This window comes from Felis catus, chromosome D2 (assembly GCF_018350175.1).
Source record: "Felis catus isolate Fca126 chromosome D2, F.catus_Fca126_mat1.0, whole genome shotgun sequence".
In the NCBI taxonomy this organism is placed as follows: Eukaryota; Metazoa; Chordata; class Mammalia; order Carnivora; family Felidae; genus Felis; species Felis catus.
In genome coordinates this window covers 3,371,324-3,388,453 of record NC_058378.1, presented here as the reverse complement: position 1 = coordinate 3,388,453, position 17,130 = coordinate 3,371,324, and the positions used below count along the sequence as shown (strand labels likewise).

The 17,130-nt window shown below is 36.8% G+C and overlaps 1 protein-coding gene across 7 annotated transcripts in view; it reads right to left on the bottom strand.

Annotated features, from left to right (window-relative positions):
- The window catches only part of PCDH15 (protocadherin related 15), a 1,549,353-nt gene that overhangs the window by 485,042 nt on the left and 1,047,181 nt on the right, over window positions 1–17,130 (bottom strand). The window lies entirely within an intron of this gene.

Genomic DNA, 17,130 nt, shown 5'->3' with positions numbered 1-17,130 from the left:
CGACTGCGCCACTGAGGCGCCCCTAAAAAATTTTTTTAATGTTTATTTATATTTGAGAGAGTGTGAGCAGGTGAGGGGCAGAGAGAGAGACAGAATCTGAAGCAGGCTCCAGGCTCCGAGCTGTCAGCACAGAGCCCGAGGCAGGGCTTGGACTCACGTACTGTGAGATCATGACCTGAGTGAAGTTGGATGCTTAACCAACTGAGCCACCCAGGCGCCCCAAAGAACTTCCTCTTGGTGTCATAATTCTACTGCTTGGTAGATCAGGACTACAACACAGACTGCCTGACTTCAGAGTATAAATTCCCAGGCACTGTGAAATATATTATTTCAGAAATTTCATAATCTGCTATTAATAAACTTTGGAGTAAAGGGGAAATGAAAGAGGAAATAAACACAATGTGGCACACACCAGAACGCAACACACAGATAATCTGAAATGATGCAATTTGGATGATGTATTTCATCAAAGATAAATTATGTTTGGCCCTAAGGAAAAATAGTCTTGTGATATCTTATGGAAAGACAAAGAATTCAACGAAGCTAGTGTCTGCATTTCAGAGAACTCATATTATGATTGCCATTGAAAACAGGTAGATTCTCAGCAAGCAGATTATTTCATAAATTCCCAAATTATCATTTCAGTATACTCACCTTTTCACTCATAATCAAACCTTCATTGCTAGTTTATTGCATAATGCCTAAAGAAGCACTCAACAAATGCTCAAGGGGCAAAGAGAAGCAGCAGTACCCGACCACAGTGATTTGCATTTTATCAACGGTTTTTCAGCAAATCAGTGTTTCACAAATCACTAATAAAAATGTTAGGCAAATGTCTGAAGAAGCCACCCTAATCAGTAACAGGACACATTGATGGCGTGTGTCTCTTTTGTTATGTCCTATGAAAAACACCTATTATCTTTGTGGTATTTCTGAACAAAATTTATAATCATGAAGAGGTATCAGGTAAATGCAAATTGAGAAATAGTCTATAAACTGCCCTACTCTTGACAATTAAAGTCATTAATGGCAAGGGAATACTAAGGAGCTGAGATGGAGACCTCAAAGCCATGTAACGAAATGCAACGTTTGATCTTAGATAAGGTTTTTGACCTATAGAGGATTTTATTGGGAAAATAAGCAAAAATTAAAAAGGGTCTATAGACCTATATATGATATACAATATATATTATGCATATGACTATATGGCATATATACACATAAGCAATATATAGACACATGCATCTATTATCTATCATCTATCACCTATCTATCATCTATCTATCTATCTATCTATCTATCTATCTATCATCTATCTAACTACTAGAAAGAATCTGATTGGTACTCCTCAAAACTGTCAAGGTCATCAAAAACAATAAAAGTACCAAAGTCTAGAGAAGACTAAAAGAGATATGATGCCTAAAATAAAATAATATGACATCCTAGAAACTTGGAACTAGAATAAGGACATTAGGTAAAAACTAACGACATCCAAATAAATATGGATTTTAGTTAATAATCGTATTTCCCTGTTGTTAAAGATGTCAGATACTAATAAAAGCTGTTAACAATACCGGAAATTGGATGTTGGTTATATGGGCACTCCATTACTTCTATTAAAATGTTATTTAGGTCTAAAAAGTTCTGATATTGTTTAAATAAATAATAGAAAATATGATCGTAAAACAGACCATATCCATAGGCACTTTCATAACAAAATCCAAGACTTGAGTATATCATTTATTATATGAAAAATATTTTTAAAATAATAAAGCTGTGTTCCTTTACATTTAATTTTTATATACATAAAGTATATATTTGGAACAATTTTCAGCCAAAACATTAAATAAGGTACACCTGAAGGCGAAAGACGAAACAAAAGAGAGAGCAAGAGATTCTCATACTTTTCTATGGTTTAATTTGTCTGAGTTCAGCTGCTAGTTTCTGACAGGTATGAACATTAAAATGTTTTTAATCATTAACTTAATCTTTAAAACATTTAGAAAGCAATTTTTTTTGATGTTCATTTATTTTTAAGACAGACAGAGACAGAGTGTGATGCAGCAAAGGGGCAGAGAGAGGGAGACACAGAATCCGAAGCAGACTCCAGGCACTGAGCTGTCAGCACAGAGCCCGACACGGGGCTCGAAGCCTCAAACTGTGAGTATATGACCTCAGCCCAAGTCAGGAGCTTAATTAACCAACTGAGCCACCCAGGTGCCCCGAAACCAATTAAAAAAAAATTAATGAGCACATTAACTTAACAGGTATTGTTGAAGAAAAGTACTATACAATGTCAGAAGAAAAATGTGTAATGGCATTTAATACAAAATAAAATAAAAATCCTAATTAACCAGCATATGATACCAGCTAATATGAAATACCCTCTATGGTATGTAAACTATTATACATGTAGTTGGGCAAGATGGTCATCTTGGTATGTTGGTCATCATGTCACTCTTTATAATTCTTCATGAATATACAGGCATTCTATAGAAAAAGTTTCACATATATATATATAAAGGATATATATATATATATATACTATATATATATATATTTAGGACATATATATTATATAAAATATATAATATAAATATATATAATACATAAATTACATATATGTATATATATATCTCCTTTTCTTACAGTCCAAATATGATGTTATGTCATCACCATCCCCCAACCTACTTTATATTTTATAGTTATTAGTCATAAATAAGGTATTTTAATGTCCCTGCCATAATGCATTAAAGGGAGTTTTCAAGGTTATTAATCTCACAAAATTTAAACAAAGTGAAAGAGAGAATCTTTGTTGATTTGGAGTTGAAAACCGTATCATAAGGAAAGTGAATAAGATGAATTTTAAAACTGTATTTATTAGTCTCAGTGTTACATGGGATTTAGTCTTTCTCATTTTTTTTAATTAGTCTATTATTTTCCCCATAGTTTAAGAAATATGAGTAGTAGCAACATAATTAGAATCAGTATAAGGTTGTAGGGGCCTTGGTGGGTCAGTTGGTTGAGTTTTTGACTCTTTTATTTTTAATTTTTTTAACATTTATTCATTTTTGAGATACAGAGAGAGACAGAGCATGAGTGGGGGAGGGGCAGAAGAGAGGGAGACACAGAATCAGAAGTAGGCTCCAGGCTCTGAGCTGTCAGCACAGAGCCTGATGCAGGGCTCGAACTCACAGACCATGAGATCATGACCTGAGCAGAAGTCAGACACTTAACCAACTGAGCCACACAGGTACCCAGAGTTTTTGACTCTTGATTTCAGGTTAGGTCATGATCCCAGGGTTGTGGGATTGAGTCCCAAGTCTGGCTCCCTGCTGAGCATGGAGCCTGCTTAAGATTCTCTCTCTCCCTCTCTCTCTGCCCCTCCTCCACTCACATGCATTCTCTCTCTAAAACAAAACAAAACAAAACAAAACAAAACAAAACAAAATCTAAAAGTAAAGGGTATAAGCTATATAGTTATTAACCTAAAAATGTGGTAAAAATAAAAATAAATTTAATAAAACATTTCAGCAAAAAAGAAATGTCTCAGGGGCGCCTGGGTGGCTCAGTTGGTTGAGTGTCCAGCTTTGGCTCAGGTCATGATCTCAACAGTTTGTGAGTTTGAGCCCCACATTGGGCTCAGAGCCTTGCTGTCAGCTCAGAGCCCGGAGCCTGTTTCAGATTCTGTGTCTCCCTCTCTCTCTGCTCCTCCCCCACTTGTGCTCTGTCTCTCTCTCTCTCTCTCTCTCTCTCTCTCTCTCTCTCTCTCTCTCCCTCTCAAAAATAAATAAAACATTAAAAAAAAAAGAGAAATGTTTCATAGTGAAAATAATCATGTGTATTTTACGTTGAATATTAAATTTGGGGAAGCATGACCTCATGAATGTGGGGAGTGCAGGATCTAACGAAGTAGTTGGCCATCACGCCCTTCCGACCGTTCCATGAATTCACAGAGCATCTCCAGAATTGGAGGCTTGGCCTTACCTCCTCCGTATCCTTTAGTCTTCAGTAAACTATCCCAAATACACTATTATCTCTTCCATCCAGGAAACCAAACCTATTGGAAATTATTCAATTTTCTGTGATCACACAGATAAGAAGCACAGCCCCTTCCTGAAATCACCATCCTGGTTTGACAAAACAAAACATGGTGCCCCATTCTAACATTCTGTTAGCGCATCATTCTTTTACTGAACTATGAACCAGGACAATAATTTAGACCCAACAAGTAAGGGTAACTGTTTTTCAAATTAGTACTAATACTGTTTGTATGACTGGTCTTACATACTCCTTAGTCTTTCTGAAAACCTTATTTTTTTTTAATTATTTTAAGTTTTATGTATTTATTTTGAAAGTGAGAAAGCGTGCTTGCAAGTGGGGGAGGGGTAGAGAGAGAGAGGGGGAGAGACAGAGAATCCCAAGCAGGCTGTGTGCTGTCAGCACAGAGCCTGATGCAGGGCTCCATTGCACCCACTGTAAGATCATGACCTGAGCCGAAATCAAGAGTCAGACTATGAACCGACTGAGCCACCCAGGTGCTCCTGAAAACCTTATTAAAAAAAATTAAAAAAAAATCTTTTAATGTTTATTTACTTATTTTGAGAGAGAGAGAGAGAGACAGAGAGAGACAGACAGACAGACAGACAGAGACAGAGCATGAGCAGGAGAGGGTCAGAGAGAGAGGGAGACAGAGAATCCGAAGCAGGCTCCAGGCTCTGAGCTGTCAGCACAGAGCCCGACGAGGGGCTTGAATTCATGAGCTGTGAGATCATGACCTGAGCTGAAGTCGGACTTAACCAACTCAGCCACCTTTGCGCCCCCTGACAACCTTATTTTAAGCCATGGTGAAGGGATATAAATTTTCAAAACTGCATGGAGTTTTCTTCATATATATCTGCTAAATTTGCCCTTCTCTTCCTTGATGCATTTGTACAGTGCGGCGATCAAGCGCTTGGGTTAGGAGTAGGGTTGCCTCTGTCTCTGGCTTAGAGCCACCAGCCATTAGCAGTGAGGTTCTGTGCAAATGAATAAATAGCTCTCTAGTTCTGCAATTTCTGCAGCACTCACATAATGTACATCTATGTGAGGGTGCAGGTAAGTCTTAAATGACACACTTCATGGAAAATATTTGCTATTAATACATGTACTTAATGACAATTGTCATGAATTATCTGGTAGTATGGTAGAATCAATCTACCATTATCATTGGTCATCTTCCTTATTCCATTCAACATCAGGAGAAATGATGTCACTAGAGTGGCAAGGAGATCTATGTAGAAATCTTTCTGTGAACAAAACCTGGATAAGAATAAATTTAAGATTTATCTGGTGTGAAGTTATTTCTTGAAGTTTGTCTAATGTTTATTTATTTTTGAGAGAGAGAGAGAGAGAGAGAGAGAGAGAGAGAGAGAGAGAAAGAGAGAGAGAGAGAAGGCGGGGCAGAGAGAGAGGGAGACACAGAATCTGAAGCAGGCTCCAGGCTCTGAGCTGTCCGCACAGAGCCCGAAGCGGGGCTCAAATCCACAAACCATGAGACCATGACCTGAGCCAAAGTTGGAAGCTGACGCTTAAGTGACTGAGCCACCCAGGCACGCCGGTGTGAAGTTATTTTGTAATGAGTATGCCTAATAATAAAAAAGTAAAGAAAAATACTAGAATTGTTATAAACCTAAACTTTATAGATGTTTAAGCTGTTAACCAGGACACGACTTACAATGTACTAGTAATGTCAATAATCACGAAATAACTTGATTGTTCGCTAAACCCAAAGTTATTTCAACTGCAAACCCTCACCTTCCTAAATTACAAACTCCATTTTAAATTTAGATTAATGAAACATTCCTTAAAGTTTCTTATTATTAATAGCTTAGAGAACTTGATCAAACACAGATTTATTAAATTGACTCTGATGCTCCTGAGACCGTCGGCATCGAGCCTCACAAAGCTGCGCCTGTAGGAAAATTTTGCAGAGAAAGGAAAGGATATTTGGTCAAAGAGGACTCATTAATATCACTTCATAAATAGGACTTCAGGGTCACTGGGTGAAAAGTAGGGTACAGATTCTAAAGTGGTATAACAGTCATATCTAAATAAACACAGAATTTCCCCCTATAGTTATATAAAAAGAGTGATAATTCACATAAATCCAGTTTCCCCAAGAGTTTGTAAAAATAACTATAATTCTCATAGTTCATATTTATCAAGTTAAAGAAAAAAAGTGTGTTTCTTTTATTGTCATCACTGAAATGTCAACCTACGTAATTTACCACAATATTCCAGAAAGCTTTTATTTGTTTCTTTAAAAACTTTACCACTGGGCGCCTGGGTGGCTTAGTTGGTTCAGTGACTGAGTGACCAACTCTTGACTTCCCCTCAGGTCATGATCCCACAGTTCTGGGACTGAGCCACAAGTTGAGTTCTGCACTGAGCATGAAGCCTGCTTGGGATTCTCTCTCTCTCTCTCTCTCTCTTTCTCCCTAAGCCCCTCACCCATGTACTCTCTAAAAATAAACTTTAAAGAAAATTTTTAAAAAACAGCTGAATTTAGTTTAAAATAGTTACAATTGGATCTCCATTTTGGTAGTTACTAAGAACAAGGTATTCCTGTTTAACTCCATTATGCTTATTGCTTATGTATAAAAAAAAATGTCTTTAAAAAATATTGACCTTGGCCCCAGCAAACTTAGGAAACTCATTTTTAACTGCAGTCGTTTGCATGTAAATACTGTTGATTTTACATATATTCACCATTAGTGAATAATGAGAGGTTTTTATGTAATTTTCTCTATAATGTGGGGAATTTCTATATTGTTTCTGTTGTTTTTATTAATTTTAAGCTCAATTGTACCATGATTAGAAAATGGACTCTGTGTAATTTCAGCCATTTGGAATATGTTGACACTTCCTTTATAGCTTAGTGTTTGGAAAGTTCTTAAGTGTTCCACGTACTTGAAAGGGATGAATTCCACAGTTGTCAGATTCAGTGTCCCTTCCATAAAAATCCACCAGGTCAAATTTGCTAATTTCATTATTCAAATCCTCCACCTGTTTTGTCCTACCTATTTTATCCCCTATTTGTCAGTCAATAAAAGAGGTTTTATATTGTCTATTGCTTCCATAAAAAGTTGTTAAAAATTTAGTGCCTTAAATTATTTTTATATAAATTATTTTGTGTACCTTAATTATCTCATAGTTAGATTGGTCAGAAGTCAGACAGTCTCACCAAACTAAAACCAAGTATCCCCAGGGCTGGATTCCTTTCTGGAGGTTTGGGGGATGAATTCACTTCCAAGCTCATTCAGGTTATTGGCTGGACTGAGTTATTTTTGCCAGTGTAGGGAGGAGGGACCTGATTCCCTGCTAGCTGTTAGTGTGTCGTGTGTCTCTGTCCGTAGAATGTATACCCAGCTCATGGATCCATTCATCCTCAAAGCCAGTGATGGTGGGTTGACTGTTTCTCACTCTTTATTCATTTTGATCTCCCTCCCTTCTTCGTATTTCTTGCTTTCTCTGTCCTGGACTCTCAGACTCCAGCCAGAGAAAGTTCTATTCTTTTCAGTGCTCACATGAGTAGATTGGACTCTGCAGGATAATCCGGGATAATCCCCTGATTAACTTCCATAACCTTAATCATATCTGCAAAGTTCTTTTGCCAGGGATTAGGACATGGTCATCTTGGGGCACTATCATCCTACCTCCCACAGGTTTTAAAATATCACTCTAGGATCATGGATTTTTCCATTTTACCTTTAATTCTTTCAACACTTTATCATTTCTGAGGTCATGTTATTAAGTGCAATTGAATACATAATTATTCTAACTTTCTGGCAATTTGAATCTTTATCATGAGGGAAAGTTCCTTTTATTCTCTACCAATGTCTTTTCCCACAAAGTCCATTTTGTCTGGTAATAGTATAGCTACAACACCTATTACATAAAAACTGACTACATGGTGTATCTACTTCAATTTTCTATATTTTAGATTTCTGAATCCCTATATTTAACTGGGTTTCGTGTCAACTGCCTTCATTTGGATTTATTTTTGAATTTAGTTTGAAAACTCTTTTCATTTTGAGCATTTTCTCCTTTACTTTTGATGCAATCTTTGAACAGGATCATTTAAATCTACTCTTACTGGATATATTCTATCCTGTCCATTCTGTATTCCTTTTCAATTGCCCCTTTGCCTTACTTTGGTTAATACGCATACTCTTCATTATTTTACTCATTTTCTAGGCAATAAAGACCTTAAAATACATTTGTCAGTCCTGGTGTATAACTGAAGTGTTCTATAAGTCATATATATATATATATATGTGTGTGTGTGTATATATATATATACACATATATATATATATGTATATATATATATACCTAGCTAGGTATATATATATATACATATATATATATATATATATATATATATATATATATATACCTAGCATATATATGTGTATATATATGTATATATATATACATATATATGTATATATATACACACACACATATATGTACATATATATACATATATATATACACATATATATACATATATATATAATTTTATCTATGTGATATATATATCACTTCAAAAGAAAGCATTATTATTTTACTCAGCGAATATTTAGATTTAGTCATATATACTCAAGTTTTCATCTTTATTTTTCCTTATTAGTTCTTTGATGACTTCAAGTATATATTTATTTACTCAATTATTCAGTTTCATTTTGTTTACTTATTTGTTCATTTGCTTGTTTATTTAGATTTTCTAATTCTTCTAGTTATATCTTAAAGAGAATAACTGGGCCTGACTACCTAGTCTATCTCAATCAGAAGCCGAAGACGTCAGTGTTTTGTGTGACTGGAAATAACGAAGATTATGTGACTTCAAACCTCCCCGAATAACTGTGCAGGACTATCTCTGTGCAGTAAAGCTTCCCAAGTAACCGCACGGTGCTATCTCTGTACCCAGGTGACAAGAACCACAAGGCAATGTTGTAGAAACCTCCTGAAGTTGTTTAAACAACAGGAATGAGGGAAGAAATGTAAATTTTGTATTTTTTTGTGTTGTCCCTTAATTGCACAGACAATATATGTTTAGATATTTTCATAAGAGAGAAAAGGACTTTTATATAAAATATATAAAATATATAAATTTTATATAAAAAGCAATTTTATTTTTGTCAACAAATTTCATAAATTAGCTATTCATATTACATATTTTTTTAAAAAAATTTTAATGTTTATTTATTATTGAGAGACAGAGAGAGACAGAGCATGAGCATGGGAGGGGCACAGAGAGGGGGAGACACAGAATCCAAAGCAGGCTCCAGGCTCTGAGCTGTCAGCATACAGCCCAGCACGGGGCTCAAACTCACAAACCACAACAAGATCATCACCTGAGCCGAAGTCAGACGCTCAACTGACTGAACCACCCAGGAGCCCCAAATTACATCTTTTGATCACAAAACTATGTGGCTATAATGGCAGGATGGTACCTTTTGGACAGTGGCTGCTGGTGTCAGTGGTAGACAGTGCAGCTGGCCCTTGCACAACATCAGTCTGAACCTCATGGGTCCACTGACCTGCAGACTTTTTCCAGTCCAGTACTGCAAACACATTGCATCTTCCTCATGATTTTCTTATTAATATTTTCCTTTCTCTAACTTACTTTACTGGATAAATACAACACAGAACACATGTAACACATACAATGTGTGTTAACTGACTGTTTATATTATTAGTAGGCTTCTAGTCAACAGGAGGCTACTAGTAGTTAAGTTTTTGGAGTATCAAAAGTTATGGATTTTTGACTGCATGGGGTTGGGCGGTGGGGGAGTCTGGTGCCCCTAAGCCCTGCATTGTTCAGTCAGCTGCATTCCTTTGCACAAACACAGTTTTTTAATGCTATTCCAGCACAAGCTTGTTTTTTAGGGTTTCCCAATGGAACGTGGTATATGTAAGGTGTCTGTGTTTGAGAGAGAGAGAGAGAGAGAGAGAGAGAGAGAGAGAGAGAGAGAGAGAGAGAGATCTGCTTTTCAACCTTATGAGCGCCAAATCCAAGATACTCGACTATGGACGAATTACCTAAGTTCTCTAAACTGAATTTCTTTTCTGTAAAATGTATTATTGGAAGGGTCAAACAGTATCACATTTACAGGTCTGCGATAATGTAAGTGCTCAATAAATATCACCTGTCCACTATTATTAGTATTATTCACAATTTTCATTTACCAGTTATGATCTTTGGATAGAAACAGAGTTCACAATATGATCATGGGTAAAAAACAAAATTGTTTTTTGATCCCATGGGCTGCGTAAAGTATGTGGAGGACACTCTCCTTCTTGGCCTTCTTAAGTCTCATAAATTTAAGAGGAGAAACATTTGAGTTCAACTGTCCACCTTATCCTGAATCTTTGCAGTTGGGGGAGCAGGTATAAAGACGAGGCAAACTTATGGGGCCGATGTTTACCTCAAAATTTGATGCACAGATTTAGGTCAGGACACCTAGCATTCAGTCTCTCCCCTCATGAATCCTGAAGCTGACACCCGGTCTGTGTATTCTGGTAGGTCTGTTGGGTTAGAACAAGTTCCACTCCAACTCTCCTGGCAAGGATTTCCCTGGAGCCTGAGACTTCATCGCCAGTTCCAGCAACTGCTTATTCCAGGAAATGGAGTTTAGAATGGCAGGTGGAAGTAAGCAATTGCCAGTCTTAGCGTCCTGCAGTGTGGGGACTTACTGGTCCATTTTATAAAACCATGTTACCGATTATTGTATATCGTGAATGTTCAATTTAATACGATATTTGGTGTGTGGAACTATCTGATAAACACACTAAAGTGTCTTCTACTCTTGGGGCGCCTGGGTGGCGCAGTCGGTTAAGCGTCCGACTTCAGCCAGGTCACGATCTCGCGCTCCGTGAGTTCGAGCCCCGCGTCAGGCTCTGGGCTGATGGCTCAGAGCCTGGAGCCTGTTTCCAATTCTGTGTCTCCCTCTCTCTCTGCCCCTCCCCCGTTCATGCTCTGTCTCTCTCTGTCCCAAAAATAAATAAATAAACGTTGAAAAAAAATTAAAAAAAAAAGTGTCTTCTACTCTTAAACTCACTACTGACGTGTGCCCCTTTCCCTTCCAGCCAGCATCTTGAAATGCATTTCATAGCCACGAACCCTCTGTCCTTATTTTCAATGCACTTCAATGCACTGCTTAATTTAACACCGTCTGATTTGTCCTGTTACTAATTTACCCAAGTAGGACTTGGATTTGTAAATTCAGGGCACTTTCCTTTGGGGACAATGCCCCTTTATTCTCTTGCTACCTCTCTGGTCTGTTTTCCAGCTGAATTGCCTTTCTTTGGCTTGTCTCCTTACTTTGCAAACTACCTTGGGTTAGTGGTCACTAGCCCTCACTAGTGTATGGATCCCTGTGAAAATGTGAGAAAAGCTGTAATTTCTCTTCCTGAAAATTGCATATGCACAAATATAGCTACTGTTTGGCATTTGTTTTGTTTTCTCTTAATACCCACCACCCACGCATGTATCCTTAAGGCACACGCGTGGCTGCATGCCATCTCTATGGATGGTGACGAGGCTCCCCTATCTAAATGTTTGTTCTAACCCTACATAAAAGAAACCCACCCACTCATGGGGATTCATGGGGACTCATGGCTTTGGAAACTACTCCCTGTGATCCTTATTGGCTGCAAATAAAGTTTACTTTTGTGTGATCAATCACCTGGTACAGCTTCTGACTCACCAGGACACCAAACGGTCTCACAACTACTCAGCTCTGCTCACAGCACACAACAGTATATGATGAATGGGCATGGTTGCATTGTATTAAAACTTTACTTATGGACACCGAAATTGCATGGTCCATTCAGAAGCACACAGTGGTAGGGCAAATGTTACCTGTAAACTGTAGTTTACCTAAAAATACGAATCTCAAAAGGCCGTCAGGGTATCATTAACAGTGATTAGAAACAATGAAGCAGATCTTTCAATTTAAAGTCACCACTTTGACAGAATATTTTATATTAAATGCCAGTCTTAAGAACTTGTACATATTATAGGCAAAACATTAACTCATTATGAACACTTCAGAAATCATCAAATTTTAAAAATCACCCATAGTTCTAGAACTCTAACTCAATCCCTATTGTCCCAACACAAGGCAATTTTACCACACATATAACTTTTATATTTTATTAATTTTTTTAACATTTATTTTATTTTTGAGACAGAGAGAGACAGAGCATGAACAGGGGAGGGGCAGAGAGACAGGGAGACACAGAATCGGAAGCAGGCTCCAGGCTCTGAGCCATCAGCCCAGAGCCCGACGCGGGGCTCGAACTCACAGACCGTGAGATCGTGACCTGAGCTGAAGTCGGACGCCCAACTGACTGAGCCACCCAGGCGCCCCATATATTTTAAAAGTAATATGTGCAGAAAAGATGTCAGTTTAAATTTATTAAAAATGGGATCCCTACTCCTAAGGTATTTAGTGGAACAGAAACACAGTAAAACAAATATTTTCTGTATCTGTTTAAGCAAATTATTTAAGAAACCATAAGAGACTCAGTAGTAAAAAATGTTTTAAGGAATGAATATAGGATTAAATCTTTACAATAAATATGGAAAGAATATAATAAAGAGAATACATTTTATTTATTATTGTCACTGTTAGAATCAAATACTTCAGTTATTGATATTTGAATCTAAGTAAATAATCTAACTAAATGAAATGAAATGATAAAATAGTAAAGCATAATTAATCTCAACAACACAGACTAGTGAAGTATGAAAAAAGACACATTTTCTAGAAAGCACAGGTGACATCAGAACTGAGTCCTTTCCCTTCTGAAGCTGTAAGATTACAATTAGTCTCACTGTAAGTAAAAGGATAGAAAATATCACTGCGATAAAGTGCCCTACATAATACAATGGAATCACGCACATCTTTTCATCTATTATGAATTACAAAACATCTTGCAGTAAGTACATTTTCAAAGGAAAGTAAAAGAAAATTTAAGCTATCTAACTGGAAAGCTGCAAAGCCATCTAAACTTAAGGTTGCAGGCTTAAAATAACAAAATTTTAATTCCTTCTCTCCCTCCTTCTCCCTTTTTCTACCTACCCTCCTTCCTTTCAAGAGACTGTAAACCATCTATCTATGCAAGAGATATGCAAGGAAACATTCCTCCAGAAACTGCCAACAAATTATGTCTAATAAAACATATCATGTCAGAGCAGTAAAGTACATTTAAGATGATATGTAAGGTGATGGAAAGAACAAATTAATATTGATTTAAAAAGTGCACCATCTGTGAAGAGATCATTAAAGATCACGACAAATATAATCTCTATATAATTTGGAGATTAATTCTTCATGGCTCAAATGTCCGCCTTGACTTGCCCTTCTTTGCTTTTAATGTCAAAAGAAATTTTTGAGGGTGCAATGCATGTGTTATTAAAGAGATCACACCAAAAAATATTTATCTTCAAAAATCGCTTAAGGACGATCAGTAACAATTAGACTGTGCAATCTCTTCTTCAAACTTACTAGACTAATTACTTAGTGATACTATGATTGTCCAAAATTAACTGAGTCTCCAATTACTCAGAGAGAGAAAAATACTTGCAACATCTGATGTCCTGCTCACAAACAAGGAATTATAAACTTGTAACAGTCCTTGCTTGGTATTTAGATACAGACATTAATATTTTAGTAAATTATTGACACACATAGAAGAATATGTTTACAAAGAGTAAAAAAAGACGGACATTTAATGCATCTTTATAAGGTACTGTTTGTGATTATAATATTATAATACCATAAGTATAATCCCTGATATTTATTTTTAAAATCAGTTACATGAGAGTGGTGATAATTTCGCACACAGGATGTCTATTAATAACTAGGGAAGAAATGATTGGACCAAGGACTTGGGTTTTACTCCCAAGGTTGTGACCAGTTCACCGTGTAACACAGCCAATTCTTGCTACAGACGTCTGTTCTCACGGCGAATGAGAGTGAGTCATCGGGACTTTAATTCTGGAAACTTCATTCATGAATCTGTGATAATGACTTTATACCTGTCTTTCGGATTTTAATGAAGTGCAAAATATTTTGACATCAACAATCTATTAAACTGTGAACGATTTTTAATTTTTCTGAGAAACATTTAGATCCTCCTAGTCTTAAAAGCATTAACTGTATGTCTTGTACTAAAAGGAGAAATCACATGGAAAATGTCTTGCAATCTGGTGCACAGTAAAATCTACTCAGTGCAATGTAATTTAACTTAATTTCACAGGCAGTGTTGTAGTTGAAGGAGACTATGAGAGACTTATATGATACAAACGAGTGAACATATATACACACATATATACATATGTAATACATGTACATATAACTGCACAGTGTGTGTGTGTGTGTCCAAGAAAATTATACTGAGAACTGTAGAAGATCCACTCAAATAAATGAAGGATGAAAAAAATAGCTAAATTTCATTTTTTTCCTTGTGATTGTTTTGCGTTTTAAAGAAAATTTTGTTTTTTTCCAAGAAACTACATATATACAGGGGAATGTGGCCATCAGCTACACATGGCCTCAGAATCCAACCACAGAAGGTATGGCCAAAGTATCGCAGAGGTGGGACTGCCTCAGCAGACTTTAGGGAAATGAGTGAGAAGAACCATAAATGGCAGCTTTGCAAGGAAACCCGGGCTTCTCCAAATAACGTTTAAGATAAAAGGTTTAACTTATTGGGGTGCCTGGGTGGCTCAGTTTGTTAAGGGTCCGACTCTTGGTTTTGGCTCAGATCATGATCTCATGGTTGTGAGATTGAGCCCCACCTCGGGCTCTGTGCTTACAGTGTGGAGCCTGCTTGGGATTCTCTCTCTCTCTCCCTCTCTCTCTCTCTCTGCCCCTCCCCCGCTCACATGGTCTCTGTGTCTCTCAAACATAAATAAACTTATAACAATTTTTTAAAAAGAGAAAGTTTAACTTTTCTGTAAATTTTTATCACTCAAACCAATGTTTATCCAGATGCTGTAGAAATTTAGAGTTATGGAGACAGGGGTGCCTGGGTGTCTCAGTCGGTTGAGCGACCAACTTCAGCTCAGGTCATGATTTCACAGTCTGTGAGTTTGAGCCCCGCGTCAGGCTCTGTGCTGACCGCTCAGAACCTGGAGCCTGCTTTGTATTCTGTGTCTCCCTCTCTCTCTGACCCTTCCCCGCTCATGCTCTGTCTCTCTCTGTCTCAGAAATAAATAAACATTAAAAAAAAAATTAGAGTTAGGGAGACAGCACAGGGGTGTACTGGAGTGATCAGGGATGACTATGGAAATAGGAAATGGTAATAGGTCTTGAGTTAAACTTTAAAAGATGGATAAAAATTGGAGGATCCTGTTATAAGTACAATGAACGGTATGGGCAAAGCCCTGGAAAAAGAAAAGTTTGTGAGTTGCGCAGAAATTAACCTGGATGGCGATGCATTCACAACCTAATGCTAAGAATACGCAGAAAATAGGTCAGATTACAGAAGGTCTTGAAAGTCAGCCGGTGGAGACACATGACCTTTGTTCAGAAAATAATGAGAGATTTTACACAACTTCTGAATAGGGGAATAATAAGATTAAAATAGTACTTGAAAAGGTTATTTTTTCAGCAAGGCGCTGAGCAGGTTGGAGGGGTGTGGAAGCAGTCAAATCACACAAGGCACTCTGAAATGCAAGCTGAACATTGCAAATTTCTTCACAAAAAATGAACCAAAGCCTCAGCTCCAGGAACAGTGAAATATGGTGCATGAGTGGATTTTGCGATTAGATCTGCTGTCTGAGATAATCCATCTGATACCAGTTTATTCACAAATGAAGGCAGCACTCAAAGCAAAATCTCAAAGAGTGTACTTCAGATGCTAAAATAATTGATCATGCAAAACAGTTAATTACACTAATTAACATTTGTTTGTTTTAGCAAGCACCAGTTAAATAAAAGCAAAAATGTTAACACCGACTGACCAGCAAAATTGTCCTGTTAACCTTAAAAGGGCAGTTCAGGGCTTTTTTCTTTTTTGCTAATTCCACCTACAAAGTCTCACATTATAAGACACATAATTTCCTCAATTTTTTATGAATACAACAATATTGAGATAATTAAGATACATTTTAAATGATTTCAAAAAACAAGCATGTAGAGGTTAAAGGCCCACTGCTGTGCTTAACGCCCAAATTATACATTTCTTCCTATAAAGTAGGTACATAGCTTTTGAGGTTAAAACAAAATCTGGGAAGTAAAAGCAATCTGCTAGAATATGGACTATTAAAAACGTGGTTCAGGGGCGCCTGGATGGTTCAGTCGGTTAAGCGTCCGACTCCGGCTCAGGTCATCATCTCATGGTTTGTGATTTCAAGCCTCACATCAGGCTCTGTGCTCACAGGTCAGAGCCTGGAGCCAGCTTTGGATTCTGTGTCCCTCTCTCTCTGTCCCTCCCCTGCTCATGCTCTCTCTCTCAAAAATAAATAAACATTAAAATTATTTTTTTAAATATGGTTCATTTTTTTATGCATCTAAAGCATCTATAATAGCTGATGTTAGATATTTTAGAAATATTTTCATAGTGGAGTAACAAAAAATTAAGAGAGTAACCATCACTTTTTAAAAAAATAACATAAAAGGGCTTCTTGGCCCATGGATTTTGGCTCAAAGGGAAAACAAAAGAAAAAGAAATAAACAACCAAAAATCATGTTGTAATAAAAGCAGTAATACTTAAAATTTTTAAAAACATAAGAATTGAGCAGTTATTTATATTTAAATATTTGAATATGCCAGAACTTTTAAAATTAAGGAAATAACTTTAAATTAAAAGAATCTTGAATAGATATTTTCTTCCAGTATTTACTTCCTGCTCCCACCTTAGAGATAATGGAAAACAAATAATGCGACAAGTTATAATGATAATAAATATCTCCTGTTAACCCTTAGTAAGCATATATATGGATTCTGGCATTAAATTGTCCACGATGATCAAAAATACCAATGTTTCAGTCATTATTACACACAAATCAAAAAATTTTGGGGGTGCCTGGGTGGCACAGTCGGTTAAGCGTCCGACTTCAGCCAGGT